This window comes from Macaca nemestrina, chromosome 2 (genome assembly GCF_043159975.1).
Source record: "Macaca nemestrina isolate mMacNem1 chromosome 2, mMacNem.hap1, whole genome shotgun sequence".
NCBI classification, from domain to species: Eukaryota; Metazoa; Chordata; class Mammalia; order Primates; family Cercopithecidae; genus Macaca; species Macaca nemestrina.
The window spans coordinates 53854648-53878615 of NC_092126.1; the positions used below are offsets into that span (position 1 = coordinate 53854648).

The following is a 23968-nucleotide window of genomic DNA, read 5'->3' on the forward strand; positions in this document are numbered from 1 at the left end:
TGGGAACAGTGGGTACCTTGATGTCAGAGAATGCATCTTTTTCATCTGTATTTGTGGTGCCAGCACAGTGCATATCACAGTGAAGGACAAGTTAGGTCAATAAATTTAAGCATGACAAAGAGATATTTTGAAACATGGAATATGAGATAGTCATGTTCCACATAAAAAAAGTACATCCATATAAACCTGTGTGCTGCTTCCTACACAAGAATATCTGGTTTCTATGTATCTTCCTTTCCTGTGTGCTTTCCTTTTGCTTTATGACAAAAATAGAAATATTGATAGACACTTGATTTTGCCAGTCTATGGACTCCCTGTAGAAGGAATGAGCACCCCAAATCACTTCCTCCACAAAACCTTTCACTAGCACTATTCCTCCTCTTCCGTGTAGCCTTGTGTGCTTGGCTCTGGGCATAGTTGGTTTGTACGCATTTGCTTCTTTGTAGGTCTTCTATCACCTTTCTCCTTATGAGCCTGTTTCATATTTTAAAAGATAAGGGAGGGGGAGCACATTTTCCATTTTTAACTGTCTACTGTGACTAAGAGTCTGTGTCTGGTAACTAATTTTTTTGGTAACTGTCTCTTGACAGTTAGATGCATTTTGGTTTAAATGCCAGTCTTGCAGAGCTTGAGAGAATGCATGCTGCTATATTCCCACGTGTAATTTGGTTTCCCAGTCCCAGGCACACAACCCCCAGATCCTCAGCGCCTGGCCATTGTGGTGTCCTACTCATGGTAGGTACTAAGTACTTGTGGGATTCACTTGAGTTTAAAATATAAAAAAACTGTAGATGTTATTTTGGAAAACAGAAATATTAACTATGTAATATATAATTATATGGTGAAATATTGAATAATTTCTCAGAAATAATTTAATGAGAGCCAAATTCCTTTCCTTTGGGAAATATTATAGAAGCCACTATTTGTAGAAATAGTGAATCCCATAGAATGAGAGACATAATTCCTTTTCTTATAGAAACCCTTCTAAAATTATTTTCTCAGAGTCTTTCGTATTTTTGAGCTGCAGTATTTCTGCATGTGGCCTAATGCTGCAGGTCCAGAACTCTGCTCTCAGATTCCTCAGGTTGCTGGGAATCTGCATACATATGCCCTGATGGTATACATCATTCCCCTTCACTGCTCCCACCACTTTGAGCTGGATGGAAGGGAATGATTGACCAAGGTAAACTTCTAGAGCAGCTTTGCCTCCTGAAATGGAGTGAATGCACACAGCTTACCTGGGCCCTTTCCACAAACACTGCTGTTTTGGCAGTTTTGATGCAATTGCAGATGAGACTTCAGTTTAGAATGGGAGGTTTTAGACATGCTGGTTGGGTGCCTCTGCTACCCTGTGCCACTGTCCGGTTTGATACAGCAGAGGCTCATGCCAGGACAGATTTCTTCATCTTAAAGGAACACTCTAAAGGAATAAGCTAAAGAGAAATTCCTCTTGGTAGTAATTTTTGAACTCTTAAATATTGATTTTTTTTTTTTTTTTTTTTTTTTAAAGCAGTGGGGTTAATGATGAGGGCATTCTGTCTTACGGGTTCAAGTGTCTCAGAACTTGAGACACTTGAACCTTTTGGCAGCCTTTTCTGTAGGGCAGATCAGAGCAGTAATGGACTGAGAGATGTGTGGAAAAGAAACTCTCTTAAGGCAAGTAAGACCAAATTATATATTGAGACCAAAAGGCAGGCATATGTGTTGGATGAAAAATAGGACAAAATCATTAAAAAAGACGTATCATTTGGACCTCGTGATATCTGCTCAGTCTCTTCTCCTTATCTTTAGTGTAGACTGAGATGATTTAATGTCCTGATACAGGGACCTACAGAAACTTCAGATCTTTCACAAATGAAGGAAATCGTTTTATCCTCATGTTGATTTTACACAAAAATGTAAAAATCAATAAGAACCAAAAGAATCAGAAAAGAAGCTCTTAGTGTACTCAGCAACCCTCCCTTCCCTGCCCACTTCTCAGTTGATTCACTGTTTCTTACCAGCTCATGCTAGTCCATTAAAGATGAGAGATAGGCAACAGAAAAAATATTAAAAGATGAACAAGACTTCTGGCTGATGATTAACTGGATTACTGGATAAGCAGGCATTCTGGTGAGCCAGTTTGTGTAGGTGTCTGTTTGTGGAGCCCTGCTCATTGATGGTTACTTCTCATATTATCACTGAATTTCTGTAGTGAAAGTTGTCGTTATGTTAACTTTGAGGCTTTAGGAATGTAAACAATGCTTCCTAAATTCTAGAGATCACGTTTAAGAAAGATTTGTATATATAGCTAAACTTTTTAAAAAGGGATACTGTGGCTGGGCACGGCTCATGCCTGTAATCCCAGCACTTTGGGAGGCCAACGCGGGTGGATCACCTGAGGTTAGGAGTTCAAGACCAGCCTGGCCAACATGGTGAAACCCCACCTCTACTAAAAATACAAAAATTAGCAAGCTGTGGTGGCACGCACCTGTAATCCCAGCTACTTGGGAGGCTGAGGTAGGAGAATTGCTTGAATCTGGGAGGCAGAGGTTGCAGTGAGCTGAGCTCCCACCATTGCACTCCAGCCTGGGCTTCAGAGCAGGGCTCCGTCTCAAAAAAAACAAAAAACAAAAAACAAGAAAAAAATGGGAGGTTACTGTGTAATAGTGTAAGTCTTGAAATTTTCTCAGGTGAAACTTGACCTTGTTTCACAAATCCAGATACATGAGAATGAAGTGGTCTGAAATGTTTTAGCCTACGTTGTCTGCTATCACTTTGGAGTCTTTGGTAACATAATTAAAGAACATGGCAGAATGAGATTTATGAGACCCAAAGACAGTTATTAAAATGTAGTGGGAGCATTTTGTAGATTGCTTTCCTTCAGCAATTTTTTTTTTTTTTTCAAAGTTAGAATGTCAATGCCAAAGATTCAATCTGATTTAGATAGTGAGTGCACTTGCTCCTTAGTGCAGTGTAATAGCTTAGGATTGTGCGGTATGAAGTGTTTTCAAGTTGCCACATATTACCTATAACCTCAGGGTTCTCTCTTTGGGCAGAATTTAATTGATACAAGGCTATGCAAAGCAATGCTCATTCCAGAAATACGTTTATCTTAATAAAAGCAGGCTTAGTCAGCTCTGAGTTCGTTACTCATCTGTGTAATTATATACCGTGACCTATTTTCCTCTTGTATTAGACCACCTTCCACCATCCTAATTGTGAGCTGTGATTCCTTCTCTGAAGAAAAGAATCATTCCTTTATAGCATGTTGATGAAATTAACAAAGTTCTTGATAATACTTGAGGAATTAAAAAAAATTACCTTTTAAGATTTTTTTTGCATAATATGAGGTCTCTTTTCAGTGAAGTTGTTTTGCCCAGTGAGTGTTTATCGTCTCGAAGTGGCCAAAGTGTTTTTTCATTAAAGATCCTGCATTACAGGAAACAAAAAAACCAGTGAGCACCAGACTTTTTATTGGGGAAATATATCTGTACTTACTTCTTAAATTCATGTAATTGTGCAATATTCCAATTTGTGCATTTGTTGTTTCACTGTACTTGCTATTTGTTGTCAATATGATTATTGATTTATATGATTTATGATAATATGATTATTGATTTGGTTGCAGCCTCTCGTGGGAAACTTAAACTCTTTGAGAGCTTGGGCATGAAGTGGTTTTGGTTATTGGTTTATATTACCCCCCCCTTGGATAAGGATGATCAAATGACTGAATAGAACAATTCATTTCAGCCAGGAAATCATGGGTCTAATTGCAGGTGGATTTTTTTTTACTGTTTTGTTTTTAAAAAACCTTTGACTTATTGACCTTTTGGGCCAGATAATTATTTATTTTTGGGAGCTGTCCTCCACATTGTAAGATGTTTAGCAGCATTTCTGACTTCTGCCTACTAGATGCCAGTAACCCCCTACACAAGTTGCGGTAATCAAAAATATTTATAGACTTTGCCAAATGTCCTCTGAGGGACAAAATTGCCCTCATTTGATTACCACCAGTCTAATGAGACTAACGTATGGACTTTGCAGAGATAACACCTGAAAGCCATGTGGTCTGATAGGAAGAGGGTAGGTTTAGCAAAATGGTGGTTGGATTTGGTTCTGCCTTAGTCTAGGTTTTCATATTTCTAAATTCTTTAAACCAGTGAGTGCTCCCTAAACTTTAATGTGCATACACATTACCTGGGATCTTGCTAAAATGAGGACTGAGATTCCATTATGTCTGGAGTTTGGCATGTGATACGGTTTGGCTCTGTGTCCCCACCCAAATCTCATCTTGTAGCTCCCATAATACCCATGTGTTGTGGGAGGGACCTGGTGGGAAATGATTGAATTATGGGGGTGGGTCTCTCTGTGCTGTTCTGGTGATAGTGAATGGGTCTCATGAGATATGGTGGTTTTAAAAACGGGAATTGCCCTGCACAAGCTCTCTTCTCTTGTCTGTTGCCATGTGAGACATGCCTTTCACCTTCCACCATGATTGTGAGGCCTCCCACCATGCGGAACTGTAAGTCTAGTAAACCTCTTTCCTTTGTAAACTGTCCTGTTTCTGGTACATCCTTATCAGCAGTGTGAAAATAGACTAATACAGTAAATTGGTACCAGTAGAGTGGGATGTTGCTGAAAAGATACCTGAAAATGTGGAAGCGACTTTAGCACTGGGCAACAGGCAGAGATTGAAACAGTTTGGAGGGCTCAGAAGAAGACAGGAAAATGTGGGAGAGTTTGGAACTTCCTAGAGACTTGTTGAATGGCTTTGCCCAAAATGCTGATAGTGATATAGATAATAAAGTCCAGGGTGAGGTGGTCTCAGATGGAAATGAAGAACTTGTTGGGAACTGGAGCAAAAGTGGCTCTTACTATGTTTTAGCAAAGAGGCTGGTGGCGTGTTTTGCCCTCAGCCTAAAGATTTGTGGAACTTTGAACTTGAGGAAGATGATTTAGGGTATCTAGCTGAAGAAATTTCTAAGCAACAAAGCATTCAAGAGGTGATTTGGGTGCTGTTAAAAGCATTCAGTTTTATAAGGGAAGCAGAGTGTAAAAGTTCAGAAAAGTTGTAGCCTGACAATGCAGTAGAAAGAAAATCCCATTTTCTGAGGAGAAATTCAAGCCAGCTGCAGCAATTTGCATAAGCAGCGAGGAGCTGAATGCTAATCCTCAAGAAAATGGGGAAAATGTATACAGGGCATGTCAGAGGTCTTCACAGCAAGCCCATCCCATCACAGGCCTGGAGGCCTAGAAGGAAAAAGTGGTTTTGTGGGCCCCAGCCCAGGGTGTCTGTGCTATGTGCAGCCTGGGGAATTGGTGCCCTGCATCCCAGCCACTCTAGTGTGGCTGAAAGGGGCCAATGTAGAGCTCAGGCCATGGCTTCAGAGTATGCAAGCGTCAAGCCTTGGCAGCTTCTACGTGGTGTTGAGCCTGCGAGTGCACAGAAGTCAAGAATTGGGGTTTGGGAACCTCTGCCTAGATTTCAGAAGATGTGTGGAAATGCCTGGATGTCCAGGCAAAAGTTTACTGCAGGGGCAGGGCTCTCATGGAGAACCTGTGCTAGGGCAGTGTGGAAGGGAAATGTGGGGTTGGAGCCCCCACACAGAGTCCCTACTGGGGCACAGTCTAATGGAGCTGTGAGAGGAGTGCCACAATCCTCCAGACTCCAGAATGTTAGATCCACTGACAGCTTGCACTGTTGGCCTGGAAAAGCTGCAGACTCAACGCCAGCCTGTGAAACAGCCAGGAGGGAGGCTGTACCCTGCAAAGCCACAGGAGTGGAGCTGCCCAAGACCATGGGAACCCATCTCTTGCGTTGCGTGTCCTGGGTGTGAGACATGGAGTCAAAGGAGATCATTTGGAACTTCAAGATTTGACTGCCCTGCTGGATTTTGGACTTGGATGGGCCTGTAGCCCCTTTGTTTCGGCCAGTTCCTCCCATTTGGAATGGCTGTTTTTACCCAATGCCTGTACCGCATTTTATCTGGAAGTGACGAACTTGCTTTAGATTTTACAGGCTTATAGGTGGAAGGGACTTGCCTTGTCTGGGATGAGACTCTGGACTGTGGACTTTTGAGTTAATGCGGAAATGAATCGAGACTTTGGGGGACTGTTGGAAGACATGATTGGTTTTGAAATGTGAAGATACGAGATTTGGGAGGGACCGGGGATAGAATTACGTGGTTTGGCTCTGTGTCCCCACCCAAATCTCATCTTGTAGGTCCTATAATTTCCACGTGTTGTGGGAGGGACCTGGTGGTAGATGATTGAATTATGGGAGTAGGTCTTTCTGTGCTGTTCTTGTGATAGCAGATGGGTCTCATGCGATCTGATGGTTTTAAAAGCAGGAGTTGCCCTGCACAAGCTCTCTTCTCTTGTCTCCCACCATGTGAGATGTACCTTTCACCTTCTACCATGTTTGTGATGCCTCTTCAGCCATGCGAAACTGTAAGTCCAGTAAACCTCTTTCTTTTGTAAATTGCCCATTCTCAAGTATATCTTTATCAGTAGTGTGAAAATGGACTAATAAAGCATGATATGCTGCTGGTCCATGTACCACTCTTTGAATTAGCATCATTCCCCCCCCCCCCCCGATCCTGTGACCAGGAGACATTTAATAAATGGTGATGAGGGTGAAATATTTTTGTTGTAGTTGGGACTTTAGACAAGAAAAATTGTATTCCAAGTAGGCCTGAAATCTAGGATCTTTGCCCAAGTTTATTCATTATATTTCATCATAATCTTCGCATCTTTATGGTCTCTTGGAAATGTAAATTGGTGTTTTATACCTATTTGAGAGGTGGTGGTTGTGATCATCTTATATTTACTTAGAATGTTCCTAAAGGGTCATGAGATTCTCTTTGGAAAGAAAGAGATTAAGTTCTGCATGGAGTAATAATCTCAGTGGCCTAGGGCAGTACGGAACATGTGCTGGTTGTAAATGATATATTCTAACTTCACAACATTGAGGCTTTTATTAAAAAGTCCAAAAAAAAAAAAAAAACCAAAAAACCAGATGTCAGTGAGATTGCAGAAAAAAGAGAACACTTATATACTCTTGGTGGGACTGTAAATTAGTTCAGTCCCTATTGAAAGCAGTGTAGAGATTTCTCAAAGAACTAAACATAAAATTACCATTTCACCCAGCAATCTCATTACTAGGTACATACCCAAAGAAAAACAAATTGTTTTACCAAAAAGACACCTTTACTCACATGTTTGTTGTAGTACTATTCACAATAGCAAAGGCATAGAATCAACCTAGGTGCCTATCAATGGTGAATTGGATAAAGAAAATACATATACACCATGGAATACTATGCAGCTATACAAAAGAAACCATGTCCTTTGCAGCAACGTGGATGTAGCTAGAGGCCATTATCCTAAGTGAATTAACACAGAAACAGAAAACCAAATACCACATATTTTCACTTACAAGTGGGAACTAAACGTTGGATACACATGAACACAAAAGTGGGAACAGTAGACACTGGCGACTCCGAAGAGCAGGGAGTAGGAAGCGGGGAAATGGTGGAAAAACTTACTCTTGGGTTCTGTGTTCACTATTTGGGTGATGGGTTCACTAGAAGCCCAAAAGCTCAGCGTCACACAGTATACCCAAGTAACAAACTAGCACATGTAACTGCTGAATCTAAAAGAAAAAAAGAAAAGAACATTGCCTACTCCTGGGGAAGGAAGTAGGAGCAAGCAGCCTCCTTACACCCAACCAAATACCACGTGTTTTAACCTACAAGTGGAAGCTTGTAAGTGGTAGGGTGTTTGGACTTTGCTGTATCTGTGATATTTTATTTCTTAAATTCTGAATCAAATATGCGTAATATTACTGCCTATTAACACTGGTGACTGGTACATTGGTGTTACCAACATTAGTGTCTGCATTTCTGTTTTTGTATATTTAAATTATTTCATAATTAGGGATAGAAATATCTATGGAGAATGGATTGCCTTCAAATAATGCTTTTATCGGTACCCACTTATGACATGCATTTTTCTTCCTTTTTTTTTTTTCAGTTCTTATAAAGGTACAACTTTTATATTTTTTTTTCCTTCCTTTCAGTCCAGACGTCAAAAGCTTTAATACATGGTGCTCTGGACCTTTTTCTATGAGATAAATATCTGTTTTCTAGCTGATTCTGTATAAAAATAGAAAATAGTGTAGATGTGTGTAATCATACATTTTTAAACTTACTGAAGCCATTTTCTTGCTGCTTTAATCTTTTGTGCCCTAATGTTTAACACTTTTTTTTTCTTTTTTTGGTATCAGTGTGATCTCCTATGTGGTTTTCATAGTATTTATGTGTTGTGTATTTATAGTCGTGTTATTACATTTTATGTTACTAAAATAACGTACAAATAACTGTTCTCGTCTGTGTTCCGCATTCCTGTGGCACTCTTGTCCCTGCCCTCTCTAGGCTCAATGAGGGAGAATCTCACTTTCTCCTTCACCCAGAGGAAGGAACTCTCCCACCCCCTATCTTTTTTCATCACTCAGAGCATTTAGTGTTTGACACTCACCACATTTCTCGGAAGCTGTCAGGGACCTAATTTGTAAGTCTGTTGTTTTTTTCTCAGTTATCATATTTCCTGACCTCTTTGCAGCATTTGATATCACTGATTTCTCCTTGTTGAAATCTGCTGTTTATAAAGTACATGTAACCTTTGGCACCTGTTTGCCCCTGGTATTTCTTCCTTTGCCAAGGCCTTTTGTTCATTTGCTCACTAAAGCCATCAGGACATGCTTGCCATGCCCTATGGAAACACATCAGGGGACTCTCAGGAAGATTCCAGTGTAGGGGGAGGCTTGACAGAGGGACACTTCAAGGTGTGACGTGGGGCCATCATTGAAGGAGAAAGCAGCGGAATAGAGTGAGCACATATCTAGTTTCAGAAATGGTGGCATCAAGGCAGCCTTCCTGGAGCATGTGATAATGAAGATTGACAAATGAGTTGGCTTTAGCTAGGCAAAGAAGAAGAGGGAGGGAGTTTTGGGGTGAGAGAGCTATAGGAACAGGCATCAAGACTGACATGAGATGCTGTCACAGTGGGGGAAAATGGATGGCCTAAGCTCTTGGGTGACATGATGGAACCTTGCCAATGAGTAAACCTTTACCACTATTTTACAAATGAGGAGACTGATGCTTAAAATGGTTAAGTGATTCATCAAAGGGCACGTAACACATGGCCAGATAGTATTCAAACTAATGTCTGCTTGACTCCAAGCCAGGGCTCCCCTGCTCCTGAGAGAATGTGGGGGCAGCATGTTTTATATGAATGTGATCCTTTACACAGGCCCTTCAATGTTTTGCTGGAGTCCCATCTTGAGGAGTCAGCCAGTATTTTTTTTTTTTTCTGGAAAGGAATGTGCATGTATGTGTGTGTTTGAGAGTATATGTGTTATTTTTGTTTTTGATCTGAGTTTTAAGGTTTTGCATGATGTGAATGCCTTCAGTTTCTTAAGTTATCTTTCAGATACTGCAGCATAGAGAACCTCCTTTTTATTTGCCAGTTTCTAAAAGTGTTTAAAATGAGTTTCTGATTTTTTGACTCAGTTTTCTATCTCTTGCGCTGATATCCAAAGAGAGATATAGAGTTAGACTATCGTGAATGGTGATTACAACAGGTAACATTAAGCTATAAATGGTGGAAACTCTTCTGCAGGGAGAAACCCAGATCTGCTGCATGTGGTTTGGATGCCACATGCAGATCCCCTGGGGCACCTGGCACAAGGAGAGCTCTGCTTGCTGCTGTTTGTCACCTTCAGCCAGTTTTCTCCGGCAATTGATGTGAGCTCAAGATCAGGTCACTTAATCCTCACTCCCGCTGCTATGACTCATCGACTTTACCTTCAGTTAGAATCCAGGTCAGTGACCAACATGTGTTAATGTAACTTAAAATTGGCCGAATGGTGTGGCCACATACTTTCAGTGAGGAACTGTGCTAAGTTTTCACATTAGAAATAACTGAATATTCTTCTTAGGCTGAATTGCAGATACCCAAGAACTTCCTCTTCCACCAAAGCATAAACTCTACCCTCTCTTGATTCCCTCTTGATCTTCCTATTCACAGTCTTTACAACTCATGAAGATAAAAGAAATCTGAATTTCTGCTACGAACAGATCCAGCTGTTGATTATGTGAGAGAATGGGGGGGGGGGCGGATTAGGATGGATTATAAACTGATACTGTCCAAACGTAGTCTTGACTTTGTATTCTAACTGCTTCCCTCAAAACACTTTTAGCATAGCTTGTGGCAGAGTACAAGTCTAGCACATTTGGCATGTCTGAGAACTCCAGCCTGTCTTCACTTTGTGATTATGCAGATGGATCACAGGAGCTGCCAGTGGAGGATGAGGTGTGGCATAGGCACCTCATGACCTCTGATGGATACACAGACATCCAGTCTTCCTGAATGCCAAACTGGGGGCCAGGAAAATGGCCACCCACTGTTAGCCTTTACTCTAGGGACTGCATCTTGGTAGTCAGGATGGACTTGTAATTTTTTGCCTATAATGATTGGAATGGTCCAGGGTTTTTCAGCCTTGGCACTGTTGACTTTTTTTGGGGGTTTCGTTTCTTCGTGGGTGGGCTGTCTTGTGCATTGTTGGATGTTTAGCCGCATGCCTGGGCTGTATCCACTAGGTGGCAGTAGAACCCCATGATTTGTGCAATCAGCCATCTGTCCCCAGACATTTCTAAATTTCCTTGAGAACCACTGGAATGGCTCCTTAATGGTAGCTATATTTCAGATTATTTTGACACAGGACGAGAATTTAGCTTTCTTGCTGGGATTAGACCTTAACTGTAATTGAATAACTCTTCAGCAATAAGTAATCTATATGCTAAGTTCTAGGAATGTGAAGTGGGCTTTATTGACTGCTCTGTTGCAATAGTGGACAGAGGACAGACAGTGCAACATAATGATTACATGCATGCTTGTGGGATGCAATAGGCCTTGGCTACATGTATGGCTTAGTTTCTTAAAAACTAGGATATTGTGATAATTACTAACTGCCTTTGTGTATCAGTTTTTACATGTCTAGAATGAGGGGGAAGTAGTAGCTACCTCAGTTACCTCTAGGGTTCCTGTTCCTATAAGAATCAAATACGTGGTGTGAGGCAGGGTCTGACTCAGTGGGAACATTGTGCATACAGGGAGTGACTCAGCTGATAACAGATAAACAAATGCCTTTGGGACCCAGTCTCCTAGTCCTTCTCCCAGGTCAGGCTCCTGACAGTTTCCACTGCTTCTTTCAGTTTAAGTTGACACTCTTCTACACTGAAATGTGGGGCTGCAGGATGCACAATAGACCCTTTGCAGAGTGCTCTGAGCTTCCTCCCGTATGTGGCCCAGCAGTGCTTGCACAAGGGACAAATTGGGAGAGGTTTTGCTTCTGATGACCCCTCTGTTCTAGTCAGAGGAAGTGGCACTCAGCAACGGAGCATATGTATGAAGTCCAGAGTGTTTCAGTTCTAATTTACCAGTCCATACACAATACTAATCTTTCATAAGAGTGGCACAAAGCTCTGCATAACTCCTGGCTTCAGGGTTTTGGGAACCAATTCCTTTTTATCCTGGAACTAGGTTGAGCTGCCTGATTTACTGAATTTTTTCCAGCCTGTTCTTCTGCAACATTGTTTTGGAATATGTGGTGCTATTCCCTGGGGCCAGTCAAGGAAATGAATCCATGACCTCTTTTCGCCTCACTGAGATGGTGTTTGCATTTCTCAGGCAAGCAGTACTCAGACCTGCAGATCCTGGGGCTGTGAGACCATTAGTGGTTATCCTTTGCTGTGAAGATGGAGATAGAGTTCCATGTGTGAGAAAACAACATCTTTAACTGCTTAGCTGAATATCAACCACTTGTATGTTTGTTCAAGATACAGGCTTATATAGCTGAAGGAAAAGAATATAAATATCCAGAATTTTAAGTGGGAGTGGAAATACTGTACAGAAGTGATTCCCATATACTCTCTAACGCAAAGTGTTGTATGTTTCCTCCCTGTTTTGTGTATTAATCCCTGTTAGAGGGTTCTTTGATTTTAATCAAACCTACTGTGGTAATAACTTATAAATTCAGCAATTTTTTTTTTTTTTTTTTTTTGAGATGGAGTCTTGCTCTGTTGCTCAGGCTGGAGTGCAGTTTTGCGATCTCTGCTCACTGCAACTTCGCTTCCCGGGTTCAAGCCATTCTCCCGCCTCTGCCTCCTGAATAGCTGGGACTACAGGCGCCCGCCACCACACCCGCCTAATTTTTGTTTTTGTATTTTTAGTGGTGACAGGGTTTCACCGTGTTAGCCAGGATGGTCTCGATCTCCTGACCTTGTGATCCGCCAGCCTCGGCCTCCCAAAGTGCTGAGATTACAGGTGTAAGCCACCACACCTGGCCAGGATCTGTTCTTGACTATGCATGTCTATTTTAGAACATTCCCTTTGTGATATTTCACCTTTCCAATGGATTTCAATAGGGGTAAGTCAAGTACAGTGTAAGAAAATAGTCTTATGTCTTGCCCTGCCCCAGGGGTGCTGTTAGATATCATTTCATTATTGCCTCAGATATAATATCTGTATGTAAAAAAATTCTGATAACAAACACTCCTTTCTATTTATACTATACTCTACACTTTGATGCTCATTGACATCCTTGGACTGTGTGAAACGTACCAGGACTAGTTTTTACTCCATGCTTTTTTTATTTTTATTTTTTTTAAAGGCAGCTTTACATCCACTTCCTTCTAATCTTTCTTTGAACTCTCTCTGTGTGTTATCACTTTTCTCTTTTGTATTTTCAGCATCTCTTTCTGTCTAGGGGCTACTTCTCTTCAAACTTTAAACCTGCTCAAAGTCCTTAATAGAACAAAGTTAAAAAAATCTGTATGTCCAGAAATCATGACACCCCAATAGCTGTAAACTTGCTCAAGCCATTTTTAAATAACAAAAATAAAACCCCCCTGCCAGTGCAGAAGTAGCGACTTCCCAGTGTCAGTGAGCTCATCTTGTTTCAAATTCTCACTAACCACTGAAAGGAACCAGGGCTCCTTAAGAGAAATTACTGTTTTCAGATCAGGTACAGGAAAAGTATAAGGTGAGTTGTGACATCTTTTGGTCAGAAAGCAAGGAAGTGCTCAGACCAATGAGGAAATGCTAAAACAGGACACTGAAACCTACTTGAGGGCACTCCTAGATCTGGGACAGTTTGGGCATTAATGAGAATGATAACAACAGGTGAAAATACATTGAAAACCAAAACAAATTCAGGAGTTTATGGTGCTATTAAAAGTACAGATTACAAAAAGGTAGGATGCAAATGAGAAAGCTCTTGTTTTCAGAAGAATGCTGACTAGTAAAGGTAGAAGAAGGGTAGAATTTAGGACATCACCATTTTGCAACCTTAGTGTGATAACTGATTCAGGCAATAATCTTCAATTGTGGCCAGAAGCCACTGGGTGAATGGGTGTGGGAGAATAGTATCTTCCAGTCTGAAACATACTCCTTCATCATTTAGAGTAATAAAAAGTATAACTCTGAAGCAGAGCGATCTGATGGTCACTGAATGATCCAACTTACCAAAAATGAGATAATCTGACATTGTGTGCCTCCTGATATGATGTAATTAGATGTATACAACATACTTTTGTAATAAACTGTATCAAAAATCTTCAATGAGCAGTCAGACAAATTTAGAATATGAAACATTTGATAAAGCAACCAGCCTAGACTCTTTGAAAAAAAATCAATGCCACAAGAAACAAACACGATGGGCTGGAAGGGGACAGTTGTAGATTAAAAGAGGCCAAAGAGAAGTAACACCATGAATGAGTGGTGATTGTTGACTGGGGGGCATAGCCATACAAATTGTTTTGAGACAGTTGTATAAATCTGAATACAGATTCTAGATTAGGTGATATTACTGAATAATAATCTTTCCAGAAATGTTGATGGTGTGGTTAAGTGCGAGAGTATTTAGAGATGCATATTGAAGTATTTAGAAGGGAAGGATCATGATTACCTGCAACTTATTTTCAAAGTGCTCCAGTACAAGAAAACAAAGTGTTACGTTTGTATGTGTATATAAACTTGTGTATTCATGGACTTTTTTGCTGATATATGCATGCCTATATGCATATATACATGTATACACACACACATTTGTGTATTTATTGGTTTTGAGGGAAGGGTCCTGTGCTCAGTGCCTAACAGGTAACAAATGCCTAATAACAGTCTCCTGGGTGTCTCTGCTATTTTTCTTACCTTTCCTTCTTACTTTCCTGTGGGGTCTCCTCTGCCCATCCTTAAAATTGATGTTTCTTGTTCTATTCTTGGCCATTTTCTTTTCTCTTTCTATATACTCTTCTATGCCAAAGTAGTCTTTATTTAAAATATTGTTTGTAGCTCTTTGAGCAATCACAGCTTTGCTTTTCACAATGGTTGAACTCATTTACACTCCCACCCATGTGTAGAAGTGTTCTCTTTTCTCTGCAACCTTGCCAGCATCTGTTATTTTTTGACTTTTTGATAATAGCCATTCTGATTGGTGTGAAAACAGAATTACCATTTGACCCAGCAATTCTGTTGCTGGGTATAAACCCAGAGGAAGACAAATCATCCTACCATTAAGACGCATGCACATGAATGTTCATTTCAGCACTATTTCACAATAGCAAAGACATGGAATCAACCTAAATGCCCATCAGTGACAGATTGGATAAAGAAAATGTGGCACATATATGTCATGGAATGCTATGCAGCCATAAAAAAGAATGAGATCATGTCTTTTGTGGGAATATGGATGGAGCTGGACACCATTATCCTTAGCAAACTAACAAAGGTACAGAAAACCAAATACCACTTGTTCTCACTTATAAGTGGGACCTAAATCATGAGAACTCATGGACACAAAGGGAACAGTAGACACTGAGGCCTACTTGAGGGTGGAGGGTGTGAGGAGGGAGAGGAGCAGAAAAGATAACTGTTGGATACTAGACTTAGTACCTGGTAAAAAAAAATCTACAACAAATCCCTGTGGGATGAATTTACCTATATAACCTACACATGTACCCTTGAAATTAAAAGTTAAAAAAATTTTTTTTTAATATTGTTTAAAACAGTCATCTATAAAACAAAATTTTCTTTTCACCTTTCAGATATTCTTCTAACACCTATTACCAGACAGTGTATGTGCTATTGGTGACAAAGCAATGAGAAATACCAAGATTGTCCCTGCCCTCTTGGAGTTCAGAGCCTAGTGTTCTGGCATCTGGGCAGCCCCGTTTCTTTCCCCTCCTCCTCTGAACATCTCTGGTTTCTGCAGATCTGGGTCATTTGCGGCTCTGAATGTTGACAAGCCTGGCTGCCTCACCTCCGCAGGGTTGCGTCTTATGCCCTCTGAGTTTAGTCATGCCTCACCTTGAACTACGCTGCCTTGTCATCTCTTATTCTCATCACATTCTGTAACAATAGCTACCATCCATTTTGAGTTTTGTGTTTTACCAGACACAGAGTGTTAAATGCTTTTAAAAATAGTCTTTCTTTTCAATGGAATGTTTGATACTTTGAAAAGACTATATGTAGTATAAGTTAAAGCACAACAAAAAGAACATAGCACTGGGCAGGGCATGGTGGCTCACGCCTGTAATCCCAGCACTTTGAGAGGCTGAGGCTGGCAGATCACCTGAGGTCAGGAGTTCGAGATCACCCCGACCAATATGGAGAAAACCCGTCTCTACTAAAAATACAAAATTAGCCGGGCATGGTGGCGGGTGCCTGTAATCCCAGCTACTCAGGAGGCTGAGGCAGGAGAATCGTTTGAATCCGGGAGGCGGAGGTTGCGGTGAGCTGAGATCGCACCATTGCACTCCAGCCTAGGCAACAAGAGCGAAACTCCGTCTCAAAAAAAAACAAAACAAAAACAAAAGTGACAAAAACACAGCACCAACTTGAGAGTGAGAGTCCCACAGGCACTCTTGGATCCTTCCTGTTTCTCCTCTGCCATCTGCCTTTCTCCACCTTGAGGTAACTCTGTCCTGAATTGTGTGCTTTTTTATTTCCTCCCTTTTAAAGCTAATGGTTTTAATCCATATGCACATACATTCCTTTGTAAAAATTGTTCACGCTATATGTAATCTTTTAGGACTTTAGAAACATAATGCTGAGTAGAGAAATTTAAAAAGTCTCACTTTGGAAAGGGAATTGGAAATATTTGGTGAGGATGAACATTCACTCACTCTGTAGCTGAGCATTTTAACTTTTAGGTGTATGCCCTAGAAAACTCCTGCGGATGCATGCCAGGAAGCGTGTCAAAGAACGCTCATAGAAGTACTGTTTATCATAGCAAAAATATGGAAATAACCCAGATGATTGTTGACAGGAGAATGGGTACAAACCTCATTATTTGCCTAGTGAAATTTTATGCAGCAGTGAAACTGAATTAACTACAGTTAGTAACTTTTAAAGCTTCAAGTGTTCCTAACAAGATAGAAGTAATCCTGTTTTATATTTGAGGATAATAAAGCCTAGGGAACTTGAATAAATTGTCTGTCTAGGTATTGCAAATAGTATGCTGTAGAGCTGAGATTTGAGTCGAGGTCATTGCCAGTTTACAGCCTTAATCAATGGAAAATATTGCATCCTATTGAAAGTATTTGTTTTTACTAGCTTGTCTGTTTTACTGTGTTGGAAGAGAGCTTTGTATTTTCACTTAAATCCAGCAAATGGTTCACAGTAGGTGCTGTATAAACTTTCTGATGAATGACCAAAAATATCCTTATTTTACACAGGAAGAAAGATGAAGGGAGCTTAATGGGTTGGGTAAGTTCCCAGATACGGTAATCAGAGCCCCTACAACTGGGACCCAACCCTTTGAAGCCTCAGTAACTGTATGTTCTTAACTTGTTCCAACCTGTATATTCTTAACTTGGTTGCATGCCTCTCTTCTAGTAAATGGCTGGGAGAAGCCTGGCAGAAGTGAAGCCCATATAATGTGGACTGTCATTAACCGTGCTCTCAAGTTCCTTAGCCAGGAGTCTCCATCACTCTCCTGGTGGGGTAGCAGAAGCCTATCCTTAGCTGTGTGACTCTTTTACCTATAATAAGAATCTGTCCAGCCTGCAGCAGCAAAAGTTCCTGTGAACTTTCTTATATCTCTTCTATTTCTAACCACGTCATGGACGTGGTTACCTTGTAGAAAAAGTTCAGGTGTGTTTTTTTATATGCGGTGGAGGTTGTGAAGAAAGCAGGGTAGCAGACACTTAGTGCCTTTGGCAAACAAACCAATATTCCTTGTAGATGTAGATTATTAAGCTACTTAGGTATTTTGGTCCAGTGGAACAAAAATTCAAAATAAAAAGTAAAAGCTTGACCTACCCACTTGAGCTTTTTGGTCATCTAATGCCTGCCTGGCAGAACTCTGAGCAGGTACATGTTTTCCGCGGTCTCATTACATCGTGAAAGGTTTCTGGACCTTTGTAAACTGATGGGGGCAGGACCCTGCAAGCATGACCAGCTGAGTTTTGTCAAGCTCTGCATAAGAGTAGCAGGAATGTTCAGGTGAATTTGAATATTCCCTATAGTGGGGTTGAGGTTTGATTCTGAAAGTATCTAAAAGCAACTCATGGCCTGGCACGGTGGCTCACACTTGTAATCTCAGCACTTTGGGAGGCTGAGGTGGGCAGATCAGGTCAGGAGATCAAGACCGTCCTGTCCAATATGGTGAAACCCTGTCTCTACAAAAATACAAAAATTAGCTGGGTGTGGTGATGCATGCCTGTAATCCCAGCTACTCGGAAGGCTGAGGCAGAAGAATTCCTTGAACCCGGGAGGCGGAGGTTGCAGTGAGCTGAGATCGCGCCACTGTACTCCAGCCTGGTGACAGAGCGAGACTCCATCTCAAAAAAAAAAAAAAAAAAAAAAAAAAAGAAAATAAGTAAAAGCAACTTCACTTGGGCAGAGGTCCTTGGAGCTGGCTTCTGACTGTGTGTGTTTGTCTCTGGTACCTTTGTGTGGCTGCCACATGCAGATCTCTGTTAAAATGTCACCTTCTCAGCAAGGCCTTTCCTGTTCATAGCAACTAACAGCCATTCCCCTATGTGGCATTCTCTAGCCTCTTACCATGTTTGTTTTCTCCTTGTCTCCCTTTGTTGTTTAAAATATTAGGCTAGTGCAAAAGTAATCGTGGTTTTTGTGATTACTTTCAATGGCAAAAACTGCAGTTACTTTTGCACCAACCTAATATTTTTTAACTTATTCTCCTCTCCCCCTATTCTTACATACCGCCCTTCTTAAAGGTAAGCTTTGCCAGACCAGAATTTATTTTTCTTGTGAACGGCAAAATTAGGAGGTCCCAGAATGGAGTCTGCCCTACAGTTAGAAGCTCAATGAATATTTATGGAATTTCAGAATGAACTTATCATACAACTTTGGTCAAATGAAGGATTTCCTTAACTGTCAAATGATGAGTTTGTTCAGCACTTCTAGAGTTTTAAGATGTACTTTTATATTTTGAATTGTCACTTCAATGTGCATAATAGATTAACATATGTAGACATCCTTTTAAATCTCTGAATCACAGAATTAGAATAATCGTAGTTCTTGATAGATGACACATTCTTGTTATGCAGCATTCAAGCAAGAATGACTTTTTACAGATTTAATTTGTTATTCTTAATGATGTTAATAATCTCCTTCAGACTCAGTAACCAAAACGAAAGCCGAGAGCTTGACAGTAAGCAGCTGCTCTTGTCTGAATGATCTGTCCTCCCACTGCCATGCCATCTCTCTGGATACTTTTATTCCACATTACTTGAATCCTGTGTTCTTCAGTCTTTCACTTTCCTGTTTTATATATTTTTGTAACATCTATAGGTATTCCTAAAAGTGTGTGTATGTATGAAGTTATGATTTCAAAACTGTATGTAATCTCTTAATGATTTTTCTATATATTTTACTGACATCAGTATATAAAGTTTGATTTCATATATGTCATACACATTATCCATGTTATTAAATATTGCTATAATTAATTTTGTTTTGATCAGTGTATAGCATTGTGCTGTGTGACCACATCATAGTAAATTCAGTTTCTTGTATTTGGGGTATTTCCAGGTTTTTGCTGTTGTGAGTCATGCCGAGATGTATATCTTTGTTGCCTATTGATAGATATTTGAAATTTCTCGTGGATATAAACCTAGGTATTAAATTGCTGAGTCATAGACAATATGAATGTTAAACTTCAGGAAGTGATGCCAAACTTTTTTTTTTTTGAGACGGAATCTCACTCTGTTGCCCAGGCCGGAGTGCAGTGGCTCAGTCTCGGCTCACTGCAACCTCCGTTTCCCAGGTTCAAGTGATTCTTCCGCCTCAGCCTCCCGAGTAGCTGGGACTACAGGTGTGCACCACCATGCCTAGCTAATTTTTTATATTTTTAGTAGAGATGGGGTTTCACCGTGTTGGCCAGAGAACACCTGACCTTGTGATCCACTCGCCTCAGCCTCCCAAAGTGCTGGGATTACAGGTGTGAGCCACCATGCCTGGCTTTTTTTTTCTTTTTTTTGAGATGGAGTCTCACTCTTCTTGCCAAACTGGAGTGTGGTGTGGCATGATCTCGGCTTACTGCAACCTCCACCTCCTGGGTTCAAGTGATTCTCCTGCCTCAGCCTCCCAAGTAGCTGGGGCTACAGGCGCTCACCACCATGCCCGGCTAAGTTTTTGTATTTTTAGTAGAGATAGGGTTTCACCATGTTGGCCAGGCTGGTCTCAAACTCTTGACCTCAGATGATCTGCCCGCCTCGACCCCTCAAAGTGCTGGGATTATAGGTGTGAGCCACCGTGCCTGGCTGCCAGACTGTTTTCCAAAGAAGTTACACTAGTTTATATTCCTACCAGTGATGTGTAGTGATCCTGTGGATATCAATCCTCTCTAACGTTTTATCTTTTCAGATTAAAAAATTTTTTCTTATGAAATGTTATTACATTGTGGTCTTCATTTGTACAGTGATCTCAAATGATATGGGCATCTCTTCATATGATCACTGGCTATTTCTGTGAAATGTCTAGTCATATTTTTTGCTTATTTTTCTGCTGGGTTGTTTCTGCTGTTACTGATTTGTAGGACTTTGAATATCATTGATATTTTGTTTGGTATCTCTACTATAAATAGGCTTTCTAGATTGTGACTTACCATTTTCACTTTTAAAGTTATATTTCAAGAAGCAAAATTTACCAGTTTTAAGGATCAAATTATCTTTTTTTTTTTCTTTTCTAACTAGTGCTTTTTGTATCTTAAAATTTTATGGCTGGGCGCAGTGGCTCAAGCCTGTAATACCAGCACTTTGGGAGGCCGAGACGGGCAGATCATGAGGTCAGGAGATCGAGACCATCCTGGCTAACATGGTGAAACACCGTCTCTACTAAAAAATACAAAAAGCTAGCTGGGCAAGGTGGTGGGTGCCTGTAGTCCCAGCTACTTGAGAGGCTGAGGCAGGAGAATGGCGTAAACCCGAGAGGAGGAGCTTGCAGTGAGCTGAGATCCGGCCGCTGCACTCCAGCCTGGGCGACAGAGGGAGACTCCGTCTCAAAAAAAAAAAAAAAAATTTTTTTTCTATCCTGAAGTTTAGAACAGTGGGTATTTTTTCTTTCCTTCCTTCCTTCCTTCCTTCCTTCCTTCCTTCCTTCCTTCCTTCCTTCCTTCCTTCCTTCCTTCCTTCCGTCCTTCCTTCCTTCCGTCCTTCCTTCCTTCCTTCCGTCCTTCCTTCCGTCCTTCCTTCCTTCTTGAGACAGTCTTGCTTTGTCGCCCAGGCTGGAGTGCAGTGTCATGATCTTGGCTCACTGCAGCCTCTGCCTCCCAGGTTCAAGCAATTCTCCTGTCCCAGTCTCCCAAGTAGTTGGGACTACAGGCACCTGCCACCTTGGCTGGCTAATTTTTGCATTTTTAGTAGAGATGGAGTTTCACCTTGTTGGTCAGGCTGGTCTCAAATTCCTGACCACAGGTGATCCTCTCGCCTCAGCCTCCCAAAGTGCTGGGATTACAGGTGTGAGCCACCACGCCCAGCCTAGAACCGTGGTTTTTTAAATGTGGTCTGCAGAACCACAGGGGTTCCGGACACTCTTTCAGAGACACTATGAAATCAAATCCATCATTATAAGAGTACTAAGATGTTGCTATTTTCATCGTGCTCAATTTGCACTGATGGTGCAAAAGCCATGACGTGTAAAATGTTCCAGTGTCTTAGCACAAATCAAGGCAGTGCACTCAACTGTTCATTGCATTTTATACCTTGCTGACATAGAGTCTTAAACAAGAAAAGAAAAATTGGTTTTACCAGTTGCTTAATAAAGCAATACTAATTGTTTTTCTTAAATCTCAACCATAAAAATAGGTCTTTTTAAGATTTTGTGTGCCAAAATGTTAATTATGTATAAAGTACATTTGCTACTTATGATGATTGTCTAGAGGAATGAACACTTGTATAATTGAGTTATAAGCTGAATGAGATGCATTTTTCATGGAATACCATTTTTACTTGATAGAATGACAAACTAATAATTCGACTTGGGTGTTTGGCAAAGGTTTTCTCAAAACTGAATGAACTGAGAGACAGTTTTTGACAATGATAAAATTCAAGCTTTCAAACTGAAAGCACAATTTTGGAAAGCTTCTGTTTGCTGTTGTGAGTTTCGTAGTTTTCCGGTATTGACACTGAGAGGAGGGGCAATATTATTTAGTATGATTTTTGGTACTGTAGAATGAAAAGTGTTTTTATTTACAAATTTCTGCATGAATGTGTTTTCTCTACATGACCAGTGTATGTTATAAAATTGAGCATAAGTAAAACATCCACTTAAAGGTCAAGAACAAAAGATTTCAGTGTTACGAAGTATAAAATATTCATCGATATGGTTTTAGATCTAATATTGCAATCATGCTTTAAAAAACCACCTGTTGAGTTTTGTGCTGTCACAGAAGAAAATCCAGAAGGCCATTATTTATCTGAGATTGGATTTTCTTCAACATACTTTTAAACTAAACATTTTGCAAGAGGTTGGACATGGAAGTGGATATGAGAATCCAACTGTCTTCTCTAGGCCAGATGTTAAAGAGATTTGCAAAAATGTAGAATAATGCCACTTCTTGACATAAATTTTTTTGAAAATATTTTTTATAAAAATGTTACTTATGTTAACATGCTATTTAAAGGTTTTATAACTCACAATTTTAACTTCTAATATAATAAATATGGATAGGTATACACAAAAGCTCTTTGAGGTCCTCAGTAATTTTTTAAGAGTAAAAGGGATCCTGAGATCAAAAATTTGAGAATTCTTGGCTAAAATATATTTACCTGTATTTTCTAATAAGAGATTTTGTTACTGTTGTTAGTTTGCTTGTTTTAGCACTTCAGCTCTTAAGCTATTAAATATATGTATTATACTGGACTGTCTATAAATATCAAAAAAGGACACCACATTTGATGAAGAGTAATTAAATTTAAAAATATATGAAACTTCCCAAGTTCATTTTTGTAACTTGTACAGAACACGTATCTTTCACTTTGTTTTCTTGAGCATTTTTAAGGTTGTTTATCCACCCACCACATGTGTGAATCAAACAGGTAGTATTCCTCATGTCTTTCTCCCACCTTTTTTTTGTGTGTGTATGGCCACCACCTTTGGGTTCTCACAGCCCCTGACCCGGAACTCCAGGCTCCATAATTGTCAGGCCCATTGTTCTGGCCAGGAAGGAGTGGCCCCATTTTTTAGAGTGTAGGTTCCTTAAAGTGGTAGGTAGTCAATGGGCATGTGTTGATAGATGTTCACTACCTGTGTACTGATACGATGCCCAGTTTTTTGTGGGAGAGGTAAATTGGGAGAGGTACTCCTTACCCTTTATTTCTGTGATTTCTTTTTTGGCCCTCTGACTCTCAGATTACAGCTCAAGCAGTTTCCAATGGGATTTTACACTTTTATCCTAATAAGTTATTAGCAGGGATGGGAAGGGAACTCCATTTTAATTGAATAGCTGCTGCGTGCCAGGTACTAGCACGTCTTGTTTAGTTTCTCAGCAGCTGTTTGGTTTTATCTGTTTTTAATTTTATTTGATAGGAAGTAGGACGGAAGGAGGGTCACAGAGGTGAAAGAGCTAAAAAACAAAACAAAAGGTGTAGCTCAAGATCATGGCAGATTCAAATCTAGTTGTTTATCTGTAAGCATCTTCTTTATCCACCGTGCAAGATTGCTTCTGTGAAAATCTGAGTCCCAATAATATTGACTATTTTATACAGTGTGATGATTGCTGTTGTGTAAATATCCAGTCAAGGGACTGACCAGTTTTGTGCACTCTTGCATCTAACTTGTATTTATATATTAATCATGGTTTTTATTGGACCTGGTCATTTCCTTAGGTCAGAGACAAGGAGTGATACGTGAAAGGGCAGTGGATTTGAAGCCAGCTGACTTTATTCTTCAAGTACCATGCTTGGTCTTGATTAGCTGTGTCATCTTGCCTGAGTCACTGAACCTCTCTAGAACCCCATTTGCTAATTGGTGAAACAGGGGCAAGAATAGAAGGCCTTTTCCAGTGTCTCCTGGTTGCTGAAAACATCCAGTGAGATGGCGGTATCTGTGTAAAGGTTTTAAAAACGGGGGACTGTACTCATGGGAATTTAGTACTTGTACTTGGAAGTGTTAGTTAGAACTCTTAGATCTCGCTATCACATAAAAATTATGTAAAATATCATTAGTGGTTTTCTCCTTGCCCCTTGGCATCTGGGATTGCCTTTTAAGACTGTATCTCTTTAGTATGTTGAGTCATCAAATTGCTGATATTTTACTTTTTTTTACCTCCAAAAATGGCAATACCGAAAGTTACTAGTAAAATTTCAAATGTTAAAATATATGTATATTTGTATCAATATCAAAGAGAGTATGGCAAAAGGCAAGTAAGCCTAGATTTTATTGTAGTTTTCAAAACAAA

The 23968-nt window shown here is 40.2% G+C and overlaps 2 protein-coding genes across 16 annotated transcripts in view; one reads left to right on the top strand and one right to left on the bottom strand.

The window, feature by feature from the left end:
* Positions 1 to 23968, top strand: part of LOC105463701 (mediator complex subunit 12L) — a 338063-nt gene that overhangs the window by 127883 nt on the left and 186212 nt on the right. The gene's annotated exons all lie outside the window — the stretch shown is intronic.
* Positions 1 to 23968, bottom strand: part of LOC105463699 (purinergic receptor P2Y14) — a 64312-nt gene that overhangs the window by 7552 nt on the left and 32792 nt on the right. For 2 of the 4 annotated variants that reach the window (XM_011710921.3, XM_011710920.3), the window contains exon 2: positions 3304 to 3411. The exons of the other annotated variants lie outside the window; for them this stretch is intronic. The gene's annotated coding sequence lies outside the window, so the exon portion shown is untranslated. The remainder of the gene's footprint in view (positions 1 to 3303; positions 3412 to 23968) is intronic. 4 annotated transcript variants of the gene reach the window in all.